Here is a 15,037-nt window from a genome sequence, read left to right as displayed (position 1 = left end):
CATATTGCGACAGTTTGGTGTAGTCAGTAGCGAGAATCTAACGAAAACTAAAATCAAAATTTTTGGAAAATGCAACTCAATCAATCTTCTGACACTGTTGACAGATACTGTAATAGTACTTGGAATACCTTTCTTTTGGGAGCTCTGTGCTGCCCACTAAAAAGTTATTGAATTCCTGTCTAGAGAAACGAACACCATTCAAGCATAACTACTTGTCGTTCAAAACGAAATCAGTAATAAAAACACACAGCATCCTTATGGCTTCCTATCAAAACGTAACAAATATAACTGACTCACAAGATCGCTTTATAGGTCAACTTCTTTGGGAGTCACAAAACACGCGATGAACGCGAGGCATTTCTCCATCTTTTTTTTTTCGGGGGGGGGGGTTGTCGTTCCCATACTAAAATACTCTTAATTTACTAACACGGTTCGAACCACGCGAAAAGCACTGTTTTCAAATGATACATCAGACATAATTACCGTGGATACCCTACGATATTTACTGTCCTATTTGGGATCACTGGTCGGGATGTGGAGATGATGCCTATTTCATATGTAATATATTAAGATGTGCTTCAGCAGATTCCAAAATAAGTGTATTGGAAGTTATTTGATTTTTGCGAATACAAAATACCCGGTAGTATGGGACACGTCTACTAGTGTCCATCGGCGTAGCGAATCTGGTGGAATCTAGTTGAAGTACTCAGGATCCAATCTAACTTTTTTGGGAGGCGGTCCTACTGCAGTTTCCCCAGTAAGGAAAAACCATATATGGTCAACTGAGGCCTGTTTCTCTCCTCTTTTACTATTCCCACTCTGTTTTTCTTCTTCTGACTCTCTCTCTGTCGAATCTCAGGGTCACTTTAATATTGTAAAAGCCAAGGATGAAACGAACTCACAATGTTTTATATTTTTATAACTAAACTTTGTTCAACATGTAAACACTAGATATATATTTTATATAATTACTTTCTTATATGATGATTCGTCTAAATTTTATCAAAAGCGTTACGTAACTGAAAGGTAGCTTTTCATAAATGCAAACACCAAAATCCTTGCTAAAATTAAATCAAACTGTGAGCCTAGTTCGCCGAGTGAATACGGTAAATTCTTACCAACAGGCTGGGGGCTCGAATCCCACTATGGCGTGAACATTTGTGAAAGACTTAGGTGGTAGATGTTTCAATCGAGTGTCAGATCACTAAGTTACTTATTAGAGAACTGATGTAGCTTAAAAAAAAGTACCACAACATCTAAAGCAATTTTTAAACGGTTTCTCGTAACCCTAGGGTTCCGTAAAACATAGACATTTATATATTTGTATTCGATGTAGTTTCTGAAAAAAAAAAGTGAATAATTTTCAATATTATGTATGTTTTCTTGATTAAAATACTTTTCAGGTAACGATTGGTTGTTATAATTCCTTTCTGATAATTTTTTATGAAAATTTTCAAAAGGGTTCCACGAGAAAGAAATATTTTAATGTAGGATTCCGCATAGGAAACACTGACCTCAAGTAGGGTGAAATCCTAATTAACGCTTAGCTCACTCATATATACTATGAACTATGTCCCTTCGTGGGTGTAGCATTCACATTAAACATGTAATTAAAAGAAAGAAACTTCAAGGTAACATCTTAAGAGCGATGCTAAATGAAACCAGAAAAATACAGAAAGACAAAAACAGTTCTGTCTTTATCCGTATAAGCAAAATACACAGTAATGCTCATTGGTAGAACTACACTTTTCCAAGTTGCTATAACTCATATGTGATCATTTCGTAGTTAAAAAAATTTACAGGCAAATAAAGAAAAGCCGAATGGAGGAAATTAATGAAGAAAAATAAAATCAAGAAATAAATGTGGGTCAGGTTGAGTGAGTGCACTGACTACAGGATGGACCAGTTTTTATTCCACACCTTTGCAAATAACAAGTAAGTGTTAAGGCAAATGACCTTATCACAGATACGACATCACAATAGAAGAATGGGAAATGACTTTTGGAGACGAGAAACATGGAAGTTCATCAGATTAGCGAGCATTACTGTTTTATATTTTCCTATTTTTAGAATCCCCAAGTGAGACTGATTTAGTATGGTTTAAGTAAGCGCTTAAAATCGATCTTACTAATGCAAAAGCTTTTTCAGATGAAATTTCCATCCCAGAAGAACGTAGAACTTATTGGTGTCGGTTTTTCATGTGGCTTCTACCCAAGAACCACTAGTATGTTTGTACCGTGGGTGGATTAAAGATTTTTTTTATTTACTTATTATTATTATTTTTTTTTTTTACATAAAGTAAAGCGTCAGTAAAAATTCTAGAACCAATTCTGCAAAAAATAACACATTTAACCCTTTTTTTTTTAAATCTATTAACATAAAACATTCTTATCTTTTGGGTCACTGATTTGCATCCTCAGACCTCGAACCAAATACGGAAGGAAACAGATTGTGACCCAAGACAAGGAAGAAAACTGCAGAATACACATCTATAAATTTAAGCATACAATTGGAAAGAACTTAAAAGTATATTGGGAGTTTCAAAAACGCAAATCCTATTTGAAAAGATACTTAACGTACGCTAACTTGATCGGCCTATTTTGTTTAAAAAAGAGTTCCCAGTTAAGTCCCTCACACTTCGATGCAGAGACTTCTCTATCCCACCACATCAAGTGATTATTGGCACGCTTACCTGAAATATCCTAATTTCCTCTTTAAGCTTCAAGGGGAAAAGAAGAAAAAAAAACTGCTAATAAAACATTTGGTACCAAAATAGACTTGAGAAGGAAGACCTGTACATTGGGAAGGTGTTATTTATAAGAGGCGGAACGTCTTAAAGAAGAAAAATGGGGAAAATAAAACAAGGAACTCAATTTTATTGTAGCCTTCAATCTAGAAAGGTTACGTTTGTTTAAACAAAGTACAAAGCGGATAGCAAGATATCATAGCATTCTTATGATGTCAGACAAACACACGACTGTATTCAAATACAATATTTGCACGTTTGGAGGGTTTCAAAAAATATCTAAAAGCTGTTGGATGATTGAATGGCACGCATGCGTGTGTATGTGGAGGAGGGAGAACAGATGTTCGAGCTTTAGTGGTTTCTTAAAAGTATGAAATTTTCGACACAATAAACAGAATATTTATATTCGTATAATGTGTAATGATATGTCTATAACGAAAACACGTTTTTATTATTAAATAAATTTTAAAATATTACTAATTTTTGTAAGGTTAGGTTACCCTATTCACTCGGCGAACTAGACCTGCAGTTTGATTTCATTTTAACAAGGATTTTGGTCTTTGCATTTATGAAAAGCTACCTTTCAGTTACATAACGCTTTTGATAAAATTTAGACGAATCATCATATAAGAAACTAAATACTTAAAGTGAAACTTGTTTCACTTTAAGTATTTAGAAAATATCAAGAATTTTAATTTTTTTTAATAACAAAATACAAACTTTATACACCATTAGTTAAAACCAAATGAGGTTTTAACTGTGGCTCGACTATCGCCGTTACCCAGCAATGACTAGAGCTTTTAGCTCAATAACACCACATCCACACGATTTTCTTCATTCAGATGAAGGGATAAAGAGTCAAGGACTCAGTCCATCCTCACCCCCCCCCCCAAAAAAATAATAAAAATATAAATATAAACAATGATTTTATTCATCACCGATACGAAATACAATACAGTGAAACCTCGATATAACGGACTAATTCGGGCGAGGGGGTCCGTTAAATCCGAAAGTTCGTTATATAATAAAGTAGATTTTTTGAATGCATCGGTCGGCACGCGTTAAAATTGCCGCAAAAAGTCACACCACGCGACGACAAAAAAAAAAAAAAAAACTACAGTGCGATTGGTGTGATCACGTGCTAATCATTCGTCGAACATGTTTTATGAGCGGTGATTCATTTATGTTGGTTAAATTACTACAGTGTTTTTCCAACATATGGACAATTCGCCAAAATTTGTTAAAAACAACAGGAAATTAATAACAAAAAATAACCTGTTAATTTAATTATAAGCAAATCTTGGTTGAAAACATTTTAAAATTAACAGGGTGTTAATTTTCACATTTGACATACGGACCGGAAATTTTGTCCGTTAAATAGAGGGTTTACTGTACTTTCATTTTCACCCACAATTTCATTATGAATTTTGATTATCTCAGAACCAGTGATAGACCAAATAGTGCTAGGGAAGAAGCACCACTGAGTCACAGACACACAAAGTAAAGCTTACATAGACAAAGTTCTGATACTAAAATTGTGAAAATGACGAGTTGCTTAAAAAAAAAAAAAATGACACGACATAAACTTTATTTCTACTAAACTTGTTTCACTTTAAGTATTTATTCTCCTCAATTTCCTTTTTTTTTTTTTTTTTTAACATCTGCAGAATTTAAATAGAAGTTTCCATGTAATAATCATAAGAAATAGTCAAAAAAAGTAATAATTTATAACTAACTGAGTATAAAAGTAAGTTAAATATTCTTTGCAAGATCGCAAATTAATGGATCCAACCCACTAGAAAGACTAACTAATATAAAAACAAAACAAGAAAAGTATTCTTCTTCTAATCTTAGAGGAACGAATATGGGATTAGAAAGAACCGAAAATATCGACAGTAATAACTAAATAAAAGTCCAAGTGGTCGATGCCTTTAATAGACCATTTAATTCGTTCCGCTTCAAACTCTGTTATTGACATCAAAGTCCCATTCTCGAATTCGTAAAAGTCCCGGATGGATAGTCACTTCAGATTGTTTGATCGTATATTATTCTTCCGCACCGGGAAAATATTTTCGTATTCACGCCAATGCACGATATTGTTCTAGAAAACAAGTTTTTTTTTCCTGTATTTTTTTTTATTCCATATTTTTCGCACGTAGACAGAAAGGAGCTGGTTTCATGACAATCTGCGAGAGCAGTCATACTCTCACAAGATCCAGACAGGGACGCCACTATAAACTCAAGCTGACAAGTGCAATATTAAGGACAGGACAACAATCTAGTGCAGAACCATCCCTTGTTTTCCTCACACAACTTGTGATCCAATTACGGGCTGAAGGTGAATGCCACTCCTCGGTGAAAATGTTAAACTAAGCCGTTCTACAATACCGGTTGTCGTTTCACGTATTTGTGTACATTCAAGTGGAACTTTGCTCCAGTTTCAACGTTACTTCAAGCTGGTAAGTGAAAGTAGACATGTGATGTTTCTTTCCAAAACTTGTACGACTACAAACCCATCTATTGTTTCGAGATTCATATTTAAACAAAATAATTCGGTCGTCCGCAATATTTTGATTATGGCTCATCTTCTAGAACAATCTCATACGTAGTCGAACGTTCGCAAATGCGTATTCACTAATACTGAATTGTAAAACGGAATAGATGATCCTAATTTTCAGGTAAGACTTAAAAATAATTATTTTTAAGCATTTACAAAAAACGTATATTGGCTATAGAAGACAGGATTACGTCATTATTTTTGTACGAGAAAAATAAAACTGCAGCGCGTGAAGCTGTAGACGACATAACTGTTTCTCAAACGATGATTGGTTCATGTTTCGTTTTGTCGTTTGCTTAGTGGCGTAGATGAAGAATTCTTCGAAATTAATGAAATTCTAGCCTAGCGGAAATGTTAAAATTGAAGTTTTATAACTTTTTTTTAAAAAAATATTTCACGATATATACTGAAAAAATGCATCTGAGTTGTTGACTAATTACAGCGAAAAGAAATATGTAATTGATTTAACAATGTACAATAAACTTTGAAATTTGGAGTTTAAGAAAATCGGCGTGTTTGAAAATGTAGTACATTAGTGTGCAAAATAAATAAAGAGTATTATTTACATGCTTTTCTCAATATTTTGGAAAAGAATAACAAAAAAAAAAAAAACTTTATATGGATAAAGCAAGGAAATAAATATTAGCGCTCAGAAACTTAAGTAACTTATAAAATATAGCTCTTTCATATTTATTTGATCAACAACCGATTCAAACCTTAAGGGATTGTTTTACGGATCTTCAGGTAAAAAACATTGGTAGCGTAGAGAAAATAATGATAACAAAATAAAATAGAAAAATATGAGTGTTGTCTCCTCAAGTAGTATGTTGAGATCATTCAAGATATAGGCTATCGGTTTAATAGAGAAATTTATACATGAAAATGTTGATGTCTAATTAAACATATGTTCACATTATATACAATGTATCTCAAACAACTATTCTTGAATTATATATAAGGAATAATGCTTAATTATAAACCAATTTTATTTTAAAAATGAACACATTTATTATTCTTAACACTGAATTAACTTCATGACAAAAGAACTTTCTTAACCCTGCGGAGGTCACGGCTGATCTGACAGATACAAACAAATTGTTTAATATAAATATTCTTACACATATCCAGTGTATAGCTTGGAAGTCATGAGTAGCTGCGCATGCATATATTACGAGTGATATTCCACACTGTTTATGCGGTTAGTTTTGGCTTAACACTCGTTATATAAAGGTGGGTGATATTTCATAGTAAATTGTATCTGAGAGATACCGTGAACTCCGATGTCAGTATAGTATTGGTTTAGTTTTTGTTGTTTTTTTGTTCAATAATTTCTAGATTGTAAATGAATATTTGCTGCGTTTTTTTATTTTTTATTTAAGTTTTATCGCATTTTAGCACGTACTAGTAATGAATGTATCTCTCAGATACATGCGACTTACGGTGCAATTTTTTCGACTGCGACCTCCGCAGGGTTTTAAAACCGCGACCTTTAAAAACATATTTATTTCAAAATGTTACAAAAAAAAAAAAAGGCGAGAGAGAGAGAGAAAGTAGCATTTGTCAATAACTGGCTATACATATAATTCCGACCTCAAATCGTATCTGTTGTTTGCCGATGATAGTACACCCAGTCGTTCTCATTGACAAATGTATGACTCCCCATGAATTGGGAGTATTATTTATTTCAGTATTTTCATTATAAAGAGTACTTTTGGTATCATAGTTGCGTAAATAATACATCTGCCATTATAATGTAGTTACGAACTGCGATACAGATTGTTGATTGAAATTAAAGTTAACATGTAAATTACTCTATCCCCCCCCCCAGAGTTCTCTTAATTGCATTCTTAATAATTACGTTCATTAAAATGTATTTTCAATTGTTTATCCTATTTCACTCTTTGCGTTTGTTCATCCTAAGCTACTGAATTAATGTTTGGTAGTTATTCTCAGCAATGAATCGAGTTTAATAAATGTCTAATAAAAATTCTTTTTTACAGTCATGCACAAGAAGACATTGTGTTTCCTACTCATCTGTCTTCTTTGGAGTACCCTTTTTATCAACGACACCAAAGCATTTGGAGAACTACTACAAGCCAAGAAATTTCTTAAGAAGCTTATGAAAATATCGCTTCTTGGAATCCGTAAACTACCTCGTGTACTAGTTCTACCATTTCCTCTTCCAGTTCCGTAAGTATTATTCATTTTTATTCACATATATTTAATTTAATGAATCAAATTTTTGGAATTTTTTTAAAGCAACCACGAGTTTTAATTCCATATCGCCATTAAATTTCATTTGCAAAATACTGTATTCTATTAATCACGAACATAAAATCCACAGAAAACCTACTTTAAGCAAAAGCTAAAAACTTTTCTTACTGTATAATGAAAAATCTAAACAATTAACTTGATAAAGAACTTTTAGTAACTTACACGATGAATTTCTATTTATTATAATGATAAATATCATATTATATTTAAGAATTATTATAATTATCATTATAAATTTTTTTTTTTTTAAATTTGTACAAGCATTATTCAAATTGCTTAAAAACTCATAATTAAGTGCTTATTTTTGTAGGTTAACTCCACAGACGTGAGAGGGCGCTGTTTGATTATACTTTAGAATGGTTAGACAATTGTTTGAAAGTTACAAAATTAAACTGAGAGACAAAATCAGAAAATCAATTAGGAAAACTGTCTACAATTGATGTGAATATAGTGAATTTTAATTATTTAATAATATTGAGATTATTCGAGAAGGAAGTAGTAATCAATAAACATTTATATTAGATTTAAATCAATGTCAACGGTCTAATCAAAATGAAGTCATAAAAAATTACCTTAATTTTGGAAATTTAATACTGGTGAGTTTTAGAGAAGCGCATTTAATTGGGTGCCTATTTTCTTATAACAGACTTTTCTTTAAAAAAAAATGCTAACAAGGAAATCTTAATAGAAACAGTTCGCTGTAGAAAAATATAAAAAATAAAATAAATAAAAGTTAATGTAAAAGATTATTTGCTGAATCTGTTTACCAACTTCATTCACATGTTGAGAGATGATGTCTGATAGGTTGAAAGCACTTCTCAAAAAGGAGCTTACAGGGGTAAATACCAGCAGGGTGACGAGTGGTTTCCTGCACTGGTCCAATTGAATTATTCAATATAATAAACCCACGAGGTCGATGTGAAGCTAAAAGCGATAGGCTATTAAAAAGGGGTGGTTAAGTTAATAAAATGATGACAAATATAGACTTAATGATGTTTTATTATTTTTTTTTTCAAAATTCAAGCGAATATTGAGACTTTTTTTTATAATTCTTTACCGAGTCTCATATACGGAAAAACTGTACTTTTAAGCGACTCATCAAGGTGGCAAAGATGGGCAAACTTGACGGAGAACGTTGACCTCGTAGTCTTAATCGCTTCTACGTCAATTCCAAACAACTCAGCTTCGAGTCTGTAAATACAGCATACAGTAATTGAAATAACGTATTATTTCGTAATTATTATCAAACATTTGAACACTACAAAAGTGTTTTCTTCTGCGATCTTTGCAAATTTAAAAGATACCCTTTGGAAATAACGAAGATAAATAAAAGCCCAAAGTTATGTGCTATTAAACTTTAGTTTAACAGAACTCGAATATTAAAGATGAATAAAATTTTGAAATTTTATTAATAATTCTAGTAATTTTTTTTTTAATAAAATTAACTTTTAAGGTAAAGTTTTGATAAAAGCATCCAGAAGCGTCATCTCAGGACTTTTAGTAAATCAACAGAAATCGCAGAGATGCTCACACATAAGATCTCCCATCCGGTGTACTGAAGGTCAACGACCACGAGAGATGTTCCCTATTTAGCGGTTTATCGTAACTGGCCTGAAATAATCTAAACGAGTACGGTTTGTTAACTAGCTATTAGTTGATCTTTTTTACTGAATTCTTATTGAGGTTTATAATGCCCATGGATATTAATAATGTTGGACTAAATTCGATCATTTTTATGTTCCTTTATTAAAAAAAAATCAGGTTTTCGCGCAAACGTATTCACATTTATGTTATTCCAGCTATATAATTTTCCAACATTAAAGTGATTTTTTCTTTCTTTTTCCAGAACACACGTTGATTTAAATAAAGGTGCAGGTCACTACGGAACTTATGAAGGATATGAACATGATATGCATGCAGAACAAGGAGGTTATTATATGTTTGGCTAAGAGAAGATTACTATAATTAGATGTTTTAGTGTTGTTCATAATTAAAGAATCTGTTTATTCACTAATAAAATGTTTATTCAAATTACGTTTAAGCTTCCAATGTTTATTCTAAAAATGTCTTTATTTTAAATTTTATTTGGCAAACACACTAATATGCACACCCGTAAGAATATGTTATTACTTATAAACATCTTTAAAAAAAGCAATCCGAATACGGAGTTATTTACTTTGAACAAAATCTTTTCTGATTCGCAAAGGATCAGAATGCTTGTAATAGCCTGCTCCATAGTTGAATGCGATTAATTTGCGAAACAAAAAACTATTAGATACAGTACATAAATATTTATGTAAAAATGTTTTACTGCTTGTTTTAATACAGGTAACGTTATAATAATTGAATTGTTATGGGATTTCTATTAAATGATTTTTAATAGAAAAATACTGAACTAACAAAAATGGATCTAATATTTTTATTGTTTTAGGATTTATTAAAATTTATGGTAATTTCAATTCAAGTTTTATTTTGTATGTCACTATGAATGAACCATTTACAGTAGAAAACAAAAATTATACCGTGAAGATACACACACACACACATACGCACAAAAAAAAAAAACTTATTGCCAATACAAGGCTGCTAATTATTTCTAGCAATTCAAGTATGCACCTGAAGTACTTGAACAGTATTTTTGATACTTCATGTAAACTTCGTTGAGAAACGAACACAAACCACAGCTTTCCAAGAAACTAGTTAATATATTCCTTCTTAACCACTTGTCAATGCACAACACTGTTGTGTCACCGTTCTTGTGACCTCTCGTGTGTGGTATATACACACACGAGATCAATATACAATATTATTATTATTACGGGAGACTCATTTTATTAATTATTATTATTAATTATTTATTGATCATTTTAATTATTGAGAGTCCATCATCGAGAGAGGCCACCAGCGGTGGCCCGTACATAAGCACTGCGACACTGCAGCATCCCCAAAGAAAAAACGAAAAATTTTAATTTTGTTTGTGTTTATAAATACTGTAATAACAATGCTTACAACATGTTAAAGGTTACAGCTTATGTTTCGACAGTGATTGAATAGTTAATAATTGGAATTGTTCGATTAACGCTTTAGATTACGAAAGACATGCACTGCGATCTAACGCAGTGTCGGAATTATCACGTTCGACTAATTGCAGCCAGACTCTCCGATATTCATTTGCGCTTGTGATTGCACGTTACAAGTCATTCCGACACTGCTCGTTTGGGAAGTGTATTGTATGCTTGCGCGCGTTATTTCTGTGAGACACGAGACTTTTATTACTGGTGTTTGTTCGTGGTGAGCGCGAAATATTTTTAATAAAGCAATTTTTTAATATTGTAAATTTATTTATTAATAAATTAGTTACTGATTAGGAAAAAAAATTTTTTTTTTATTTTGTATATGCAGCACCCCCCGCTTAAAATTTTCACCGGCCACCACTGGAGGCCACATACCACAAGCACGAGCTATCATATTTATTCTTGAATTCATTCACACTGCTTGCACTCAAAACATCGAATAGCAATCCATTCCAATCACGCACCACCCTATGAGAGAAAAATCTAGCCCTCACACCTCTTGTTCTTTCCCCACCCTCCATAAAGTGAAAAATTGAATCGACTGAAATCCTGTATGACCCTTTCAGAAGTTTTTAAGTCTCAATCATGTCACCACCCTCTGCAGTCTACAAATTCTCAATCTGTCTTCATACTGAGTATTCCACAATCCTGATGTCATTTTTAACACTCTCCTTTGTACTCTCTCCAATATATCAGAATCACAATGGAAACCAGACCTGCGTACAATAGCCCAAATGAGGTTTTATCAAGGCCTTGTAAAGAGGCAAAATCACATCTTTTTCTTTACATGTGAACGTTCGTTTCAGCATTGCAATTATCTTTTGAGTTGTATTTGCAATTTTTGCCACATGGTCCCTAAACTTCAACTTGCTATCTATTAGCACTCCAAGATCCCTAGCCTGATCAGTTTCTTCTTGCCTAATCCCATCAATATAATACGTCATTGGATATCTAATCATGCCGAAGTCAATGACTTTACATTTACTGACATTGAACTGCCATCCATTTTCCCATGCCCACAATTGCAAGCTATTGAAATCATTCTGCAAAGACTGCATATCAGCAGCATTCCTGATTACCCTACCTATCTTTGCATTATCAGCAAATAGCTGTATGTCGCTTGTTCAAATCATTCCCAATCTCATTAATGTACAGATTGAATAAGTGGACCGATCACTGATCCTTGTGTACACCACTGGTTACCTTAAACCTTGTAGACTCAGATTCCCGTATACCACTTTTTGATATCTGTCAGTCAGCAATCCTTTTATCCACGCTAATATTCTATAATCCAAATCCATATTCTCCAATTTATGCAACAGAATATGTAATACGTTTTTTTATTTAAAAAAAAATAGTGTATTATTGAATTATGAAAGTATACATTATGGTATATACTTTATTTCAGTACTTCTCTTTACATTATAAATATTTGAAGGACTTAAGCAATGTGACCAAAACCTTTCCATCTGATGCTGTTGCAGCCTCCTCTACGTTCACGAGAAATAGAATCTGTTGGTATGTTTACCGCTTTATTTGAAAGTAGAAGTTTGTGTTATTAAGTTATAGCGTTATGAAAAAGAAACAGTGTGTACCGTATATCCTGATTAATATCTGAGAAAGAAATTGGCACAGACCTTCGAGAAGTAAAAAGTGACTTTTGGAGAAAAAAAATGAGTTTAATCAATCCAAAGTTTCAGTTTGGTTTTCCGAGTTTTGAAGACTAGAATAATTAATAGTTCTTTACAGAGTGTACAAAATTGCAATGGCGTCCACTGATAGTGATTATTAGGAAAGTCTTACAATGAATGAAAGATAAAACAATGATGAGGTTCAAGCTCCTTGAAAAGAGTGCCTTGGAATTCACAAATTAATAAGTGGGAAATTTCAGAGTTGGGTTGTTCCACTATTAAACAATGATCCTGCTATTCTGTTATGTATTTGCGGGAACTTCACCCAAGTTCGCAGGAAAACTGATTTGGCATCCTAGTATTTTATTTCTTTTTACAAAAGGAAATCTGGTGATATGGAGGGAAGGAGATTTCTTGATCACTTCTTCCCAAGAAAGCACTTCAAATAAAAATGTTTCATACTAATATCAAGATTCTCATTTCCCTCATAACACTGATGTACTCCAAGTTTTGTAGCCTTTTTTTTTATGAAAAAGTTATTCAACCTCTTCGCAAATTAAACTTTGAGGTCATATTCTTTAATTCCGCATCAAAAATTCTCAACTGTACTCACAGCAGTGCAACCAAGTACGGATATTTACATGGACATTGGTCGTTGAAATGAGGTTTGCTACAGTTCACCGATTTCTTCCAACCTTGTTAAACACACGTTGGACAACAAAGTTATTTATAGTTCATCTGCATACTGGAAGAACCAATTTACTTCTTTTTTTTTTCCCCTTTAAATTTATTTAATAAAAATTACGACCTACAGATATCTCAATAAAATATTACAGCACATGTTTCTGTTTTCCTCTGATCTATCATGCTAAAGTTGAATGACCTTTTTCGTTTGCGATTAACCATAGAAAATCAACTACAGCCAAAGAGATTTATAAAGTTACTCAGTTTTGTACGGTGAGTAATGTTTGAGTTCATGCGATTGCTTTCGACCATGGAAAATGTCGATAGAAACGTAGAATAAACACGAGATGGAATATGTATCCTGAAAAAACAGAAAACGAGTTTCGAGTGCGGTTCTATGTCATATATACAGTAAATCCGATACGTTTTTGAAGACTAGAATAATTAAAGATTCTTTACAGAGTATAAAGAACGTCTTATATGGAGGTCATATTGTCCAAGTGAGGTCATGTTGTTTGCCTGTGACCTAATATTGAAGATTAAGTCGTTCGTTGAATTTTCGCACACAAAATCTGGCATTAAGTACATTTGTGTAAGTTTTTATGCTTGAAGCGGTTCAAACTGTTATTATAGCAGTCAAGAAAACAATGTTGCCTTAGCACTATTATGTTTAATGTTTGCTTAGTTAGAACAGATTATGCAATTATAGCATGCAACGAATTTCTTTTTAATGTTATCCGTGTTTTATTTTTCAACTACAACACTAGCGCACCCAAGTGGAAAAACATAGATATTATACCTCAACACTACGCAAATAGTCATTATTGCAAACGATATAAATCTGTGCGTTTTGCTTGGTAAAATCAGCAAAAAAAAAAGATCTAGTCTGCTATAATATATTTGCCTTTTTTTTTTTTTAAAAAAAGCTTAAGGTTTAACCTTATGATCATAAATTAATTAGATCTTATCAATTTTATGTTTGTAAATAATGCATTTGGAAGTAATTTTCAGAATTACAATCGGAAAAGTAAAGTATCGATATTTTATTTTTACCTAAGAAGATCTTAGTATTGGATTGTTACATATTTTGATGAAGTGTATTACTATTCATTTTCTATGTATCGAGTAGTACGGTCTTAAGTGCACTCATCTAAGACTGCAAAGTTTTTACAGCATACACTGTTTACCAAATCACTAAAATACCTGCATATAAGTACAGTATACAAACAATAAATTAAGTTTCAATTGTGGATAAGCCACAAATCAGAATATGCGCTCTCTATATAAATCTACATTCGAAATACGACGACCCTAGGTGACTTTATAGATATTGCCCGCAAAGTGTTCCAACTGTGGAAAAATAATCCAAAGGACCTGTCTAAGACAGTCTATCAGGAACAAGATCGCCGTCAGTTAGATACCGGTATGAGTAGAATGTTATTTACGTTGATACACAACACTTCATGACGATGAACTGATGATATACCAAATTAAAATCGATGGAGAAGAGAATGTGTGCGGCTACACCTTTTTTTTTTTTGCCACTAATTTTTTTTAATACAAAAATTATTCCTCATGATACTCTGATCAGTTTCCGCTTTTCTGATCCATAGCCACGAAGGAGATTAAAAAAGCTTTATTACTCAGAACTGTGTTCTGAGTATTGTAAGTATTGCCGTAGTCTGAGTCCGTAGTGTATTCATACTTTAAATGAATTAAGGGTGCGAAAGAGAATAAAAACTCAATAATATACGATTTGAATTTTGAGAGACAAATTTTCAATTCCTGCAAATGTTTAAAAAGTGAACAGAAATACATGGGAATCGGAGAGAGAGAGAGAGAGAGAGAGAGCAGAAATACATGGGAATCGGAGAGAGAGAAAGAGAGAGAGAGCAAAGACCTTTCCGAATGAGTGGAATTTATGGGAGTCAGAAAAATAATTTCTTTAAAAGTATTCCGTTTATGGTAAGGGAAATTTTACCTTTTAGACTTAACAGGATATCCAACTTCCCCCATCAATGTAGTTCTTCCTCACGGAAAGCACTTTTGACAATAGGGTCACAATTTACGG

The 15,037-nt window shown here is 32.6% G+C and overlaps 1 protein-coding gene and 1 long non-coding RNA gene across 4 annotated transcripts in view; one reads left to right on the top strand and one right to left on the bottom strand.

The window, feature by feature from the left end:
* The window catches only part of LOC150097567 (rho GTPase-activating protein 18-like), a 109,614-nt gene that overhangs the window by 56,156 nt on the left and 38,421 nt on the right, over window positions 1-15,037 (bottom strand). The window lies entirely within an intron of this gene.
* LOC150097569 (uncharacterized) lies at window positions 5,153-9,526 on the top strand. The gene is made up of 3 exons (XR_016549701.1): window positions 5,153-5,205; window positions 7,304-7,493; window positions 9,424-9,526. It is a non-coding gene; the product is annotated as an uncharacterized LOC150097569 (long non-coding RNA).

This window comes from Typopeltis vanoorti, chromosome 17 (assembly GCF_054136105.1).
Source record: "Typopeltis vanoorti isolate ZY-2024b chromosome 17, IOZ_Tvanoo_1.0, whole genome shotgun sequence".
Classification (NCBI taxonomy): Eukaryota; Metazoa; Arthropoda; class Arachnida; order Uropygi; family Thelyphonidae; genus Typopeltis; species Typopeltis vanoorti.
The sequence above is the reverse complement of the archived record's forward strand: the minus strand, read 5'-3'. Positions and strand labels throughout refer to the sequence as shown.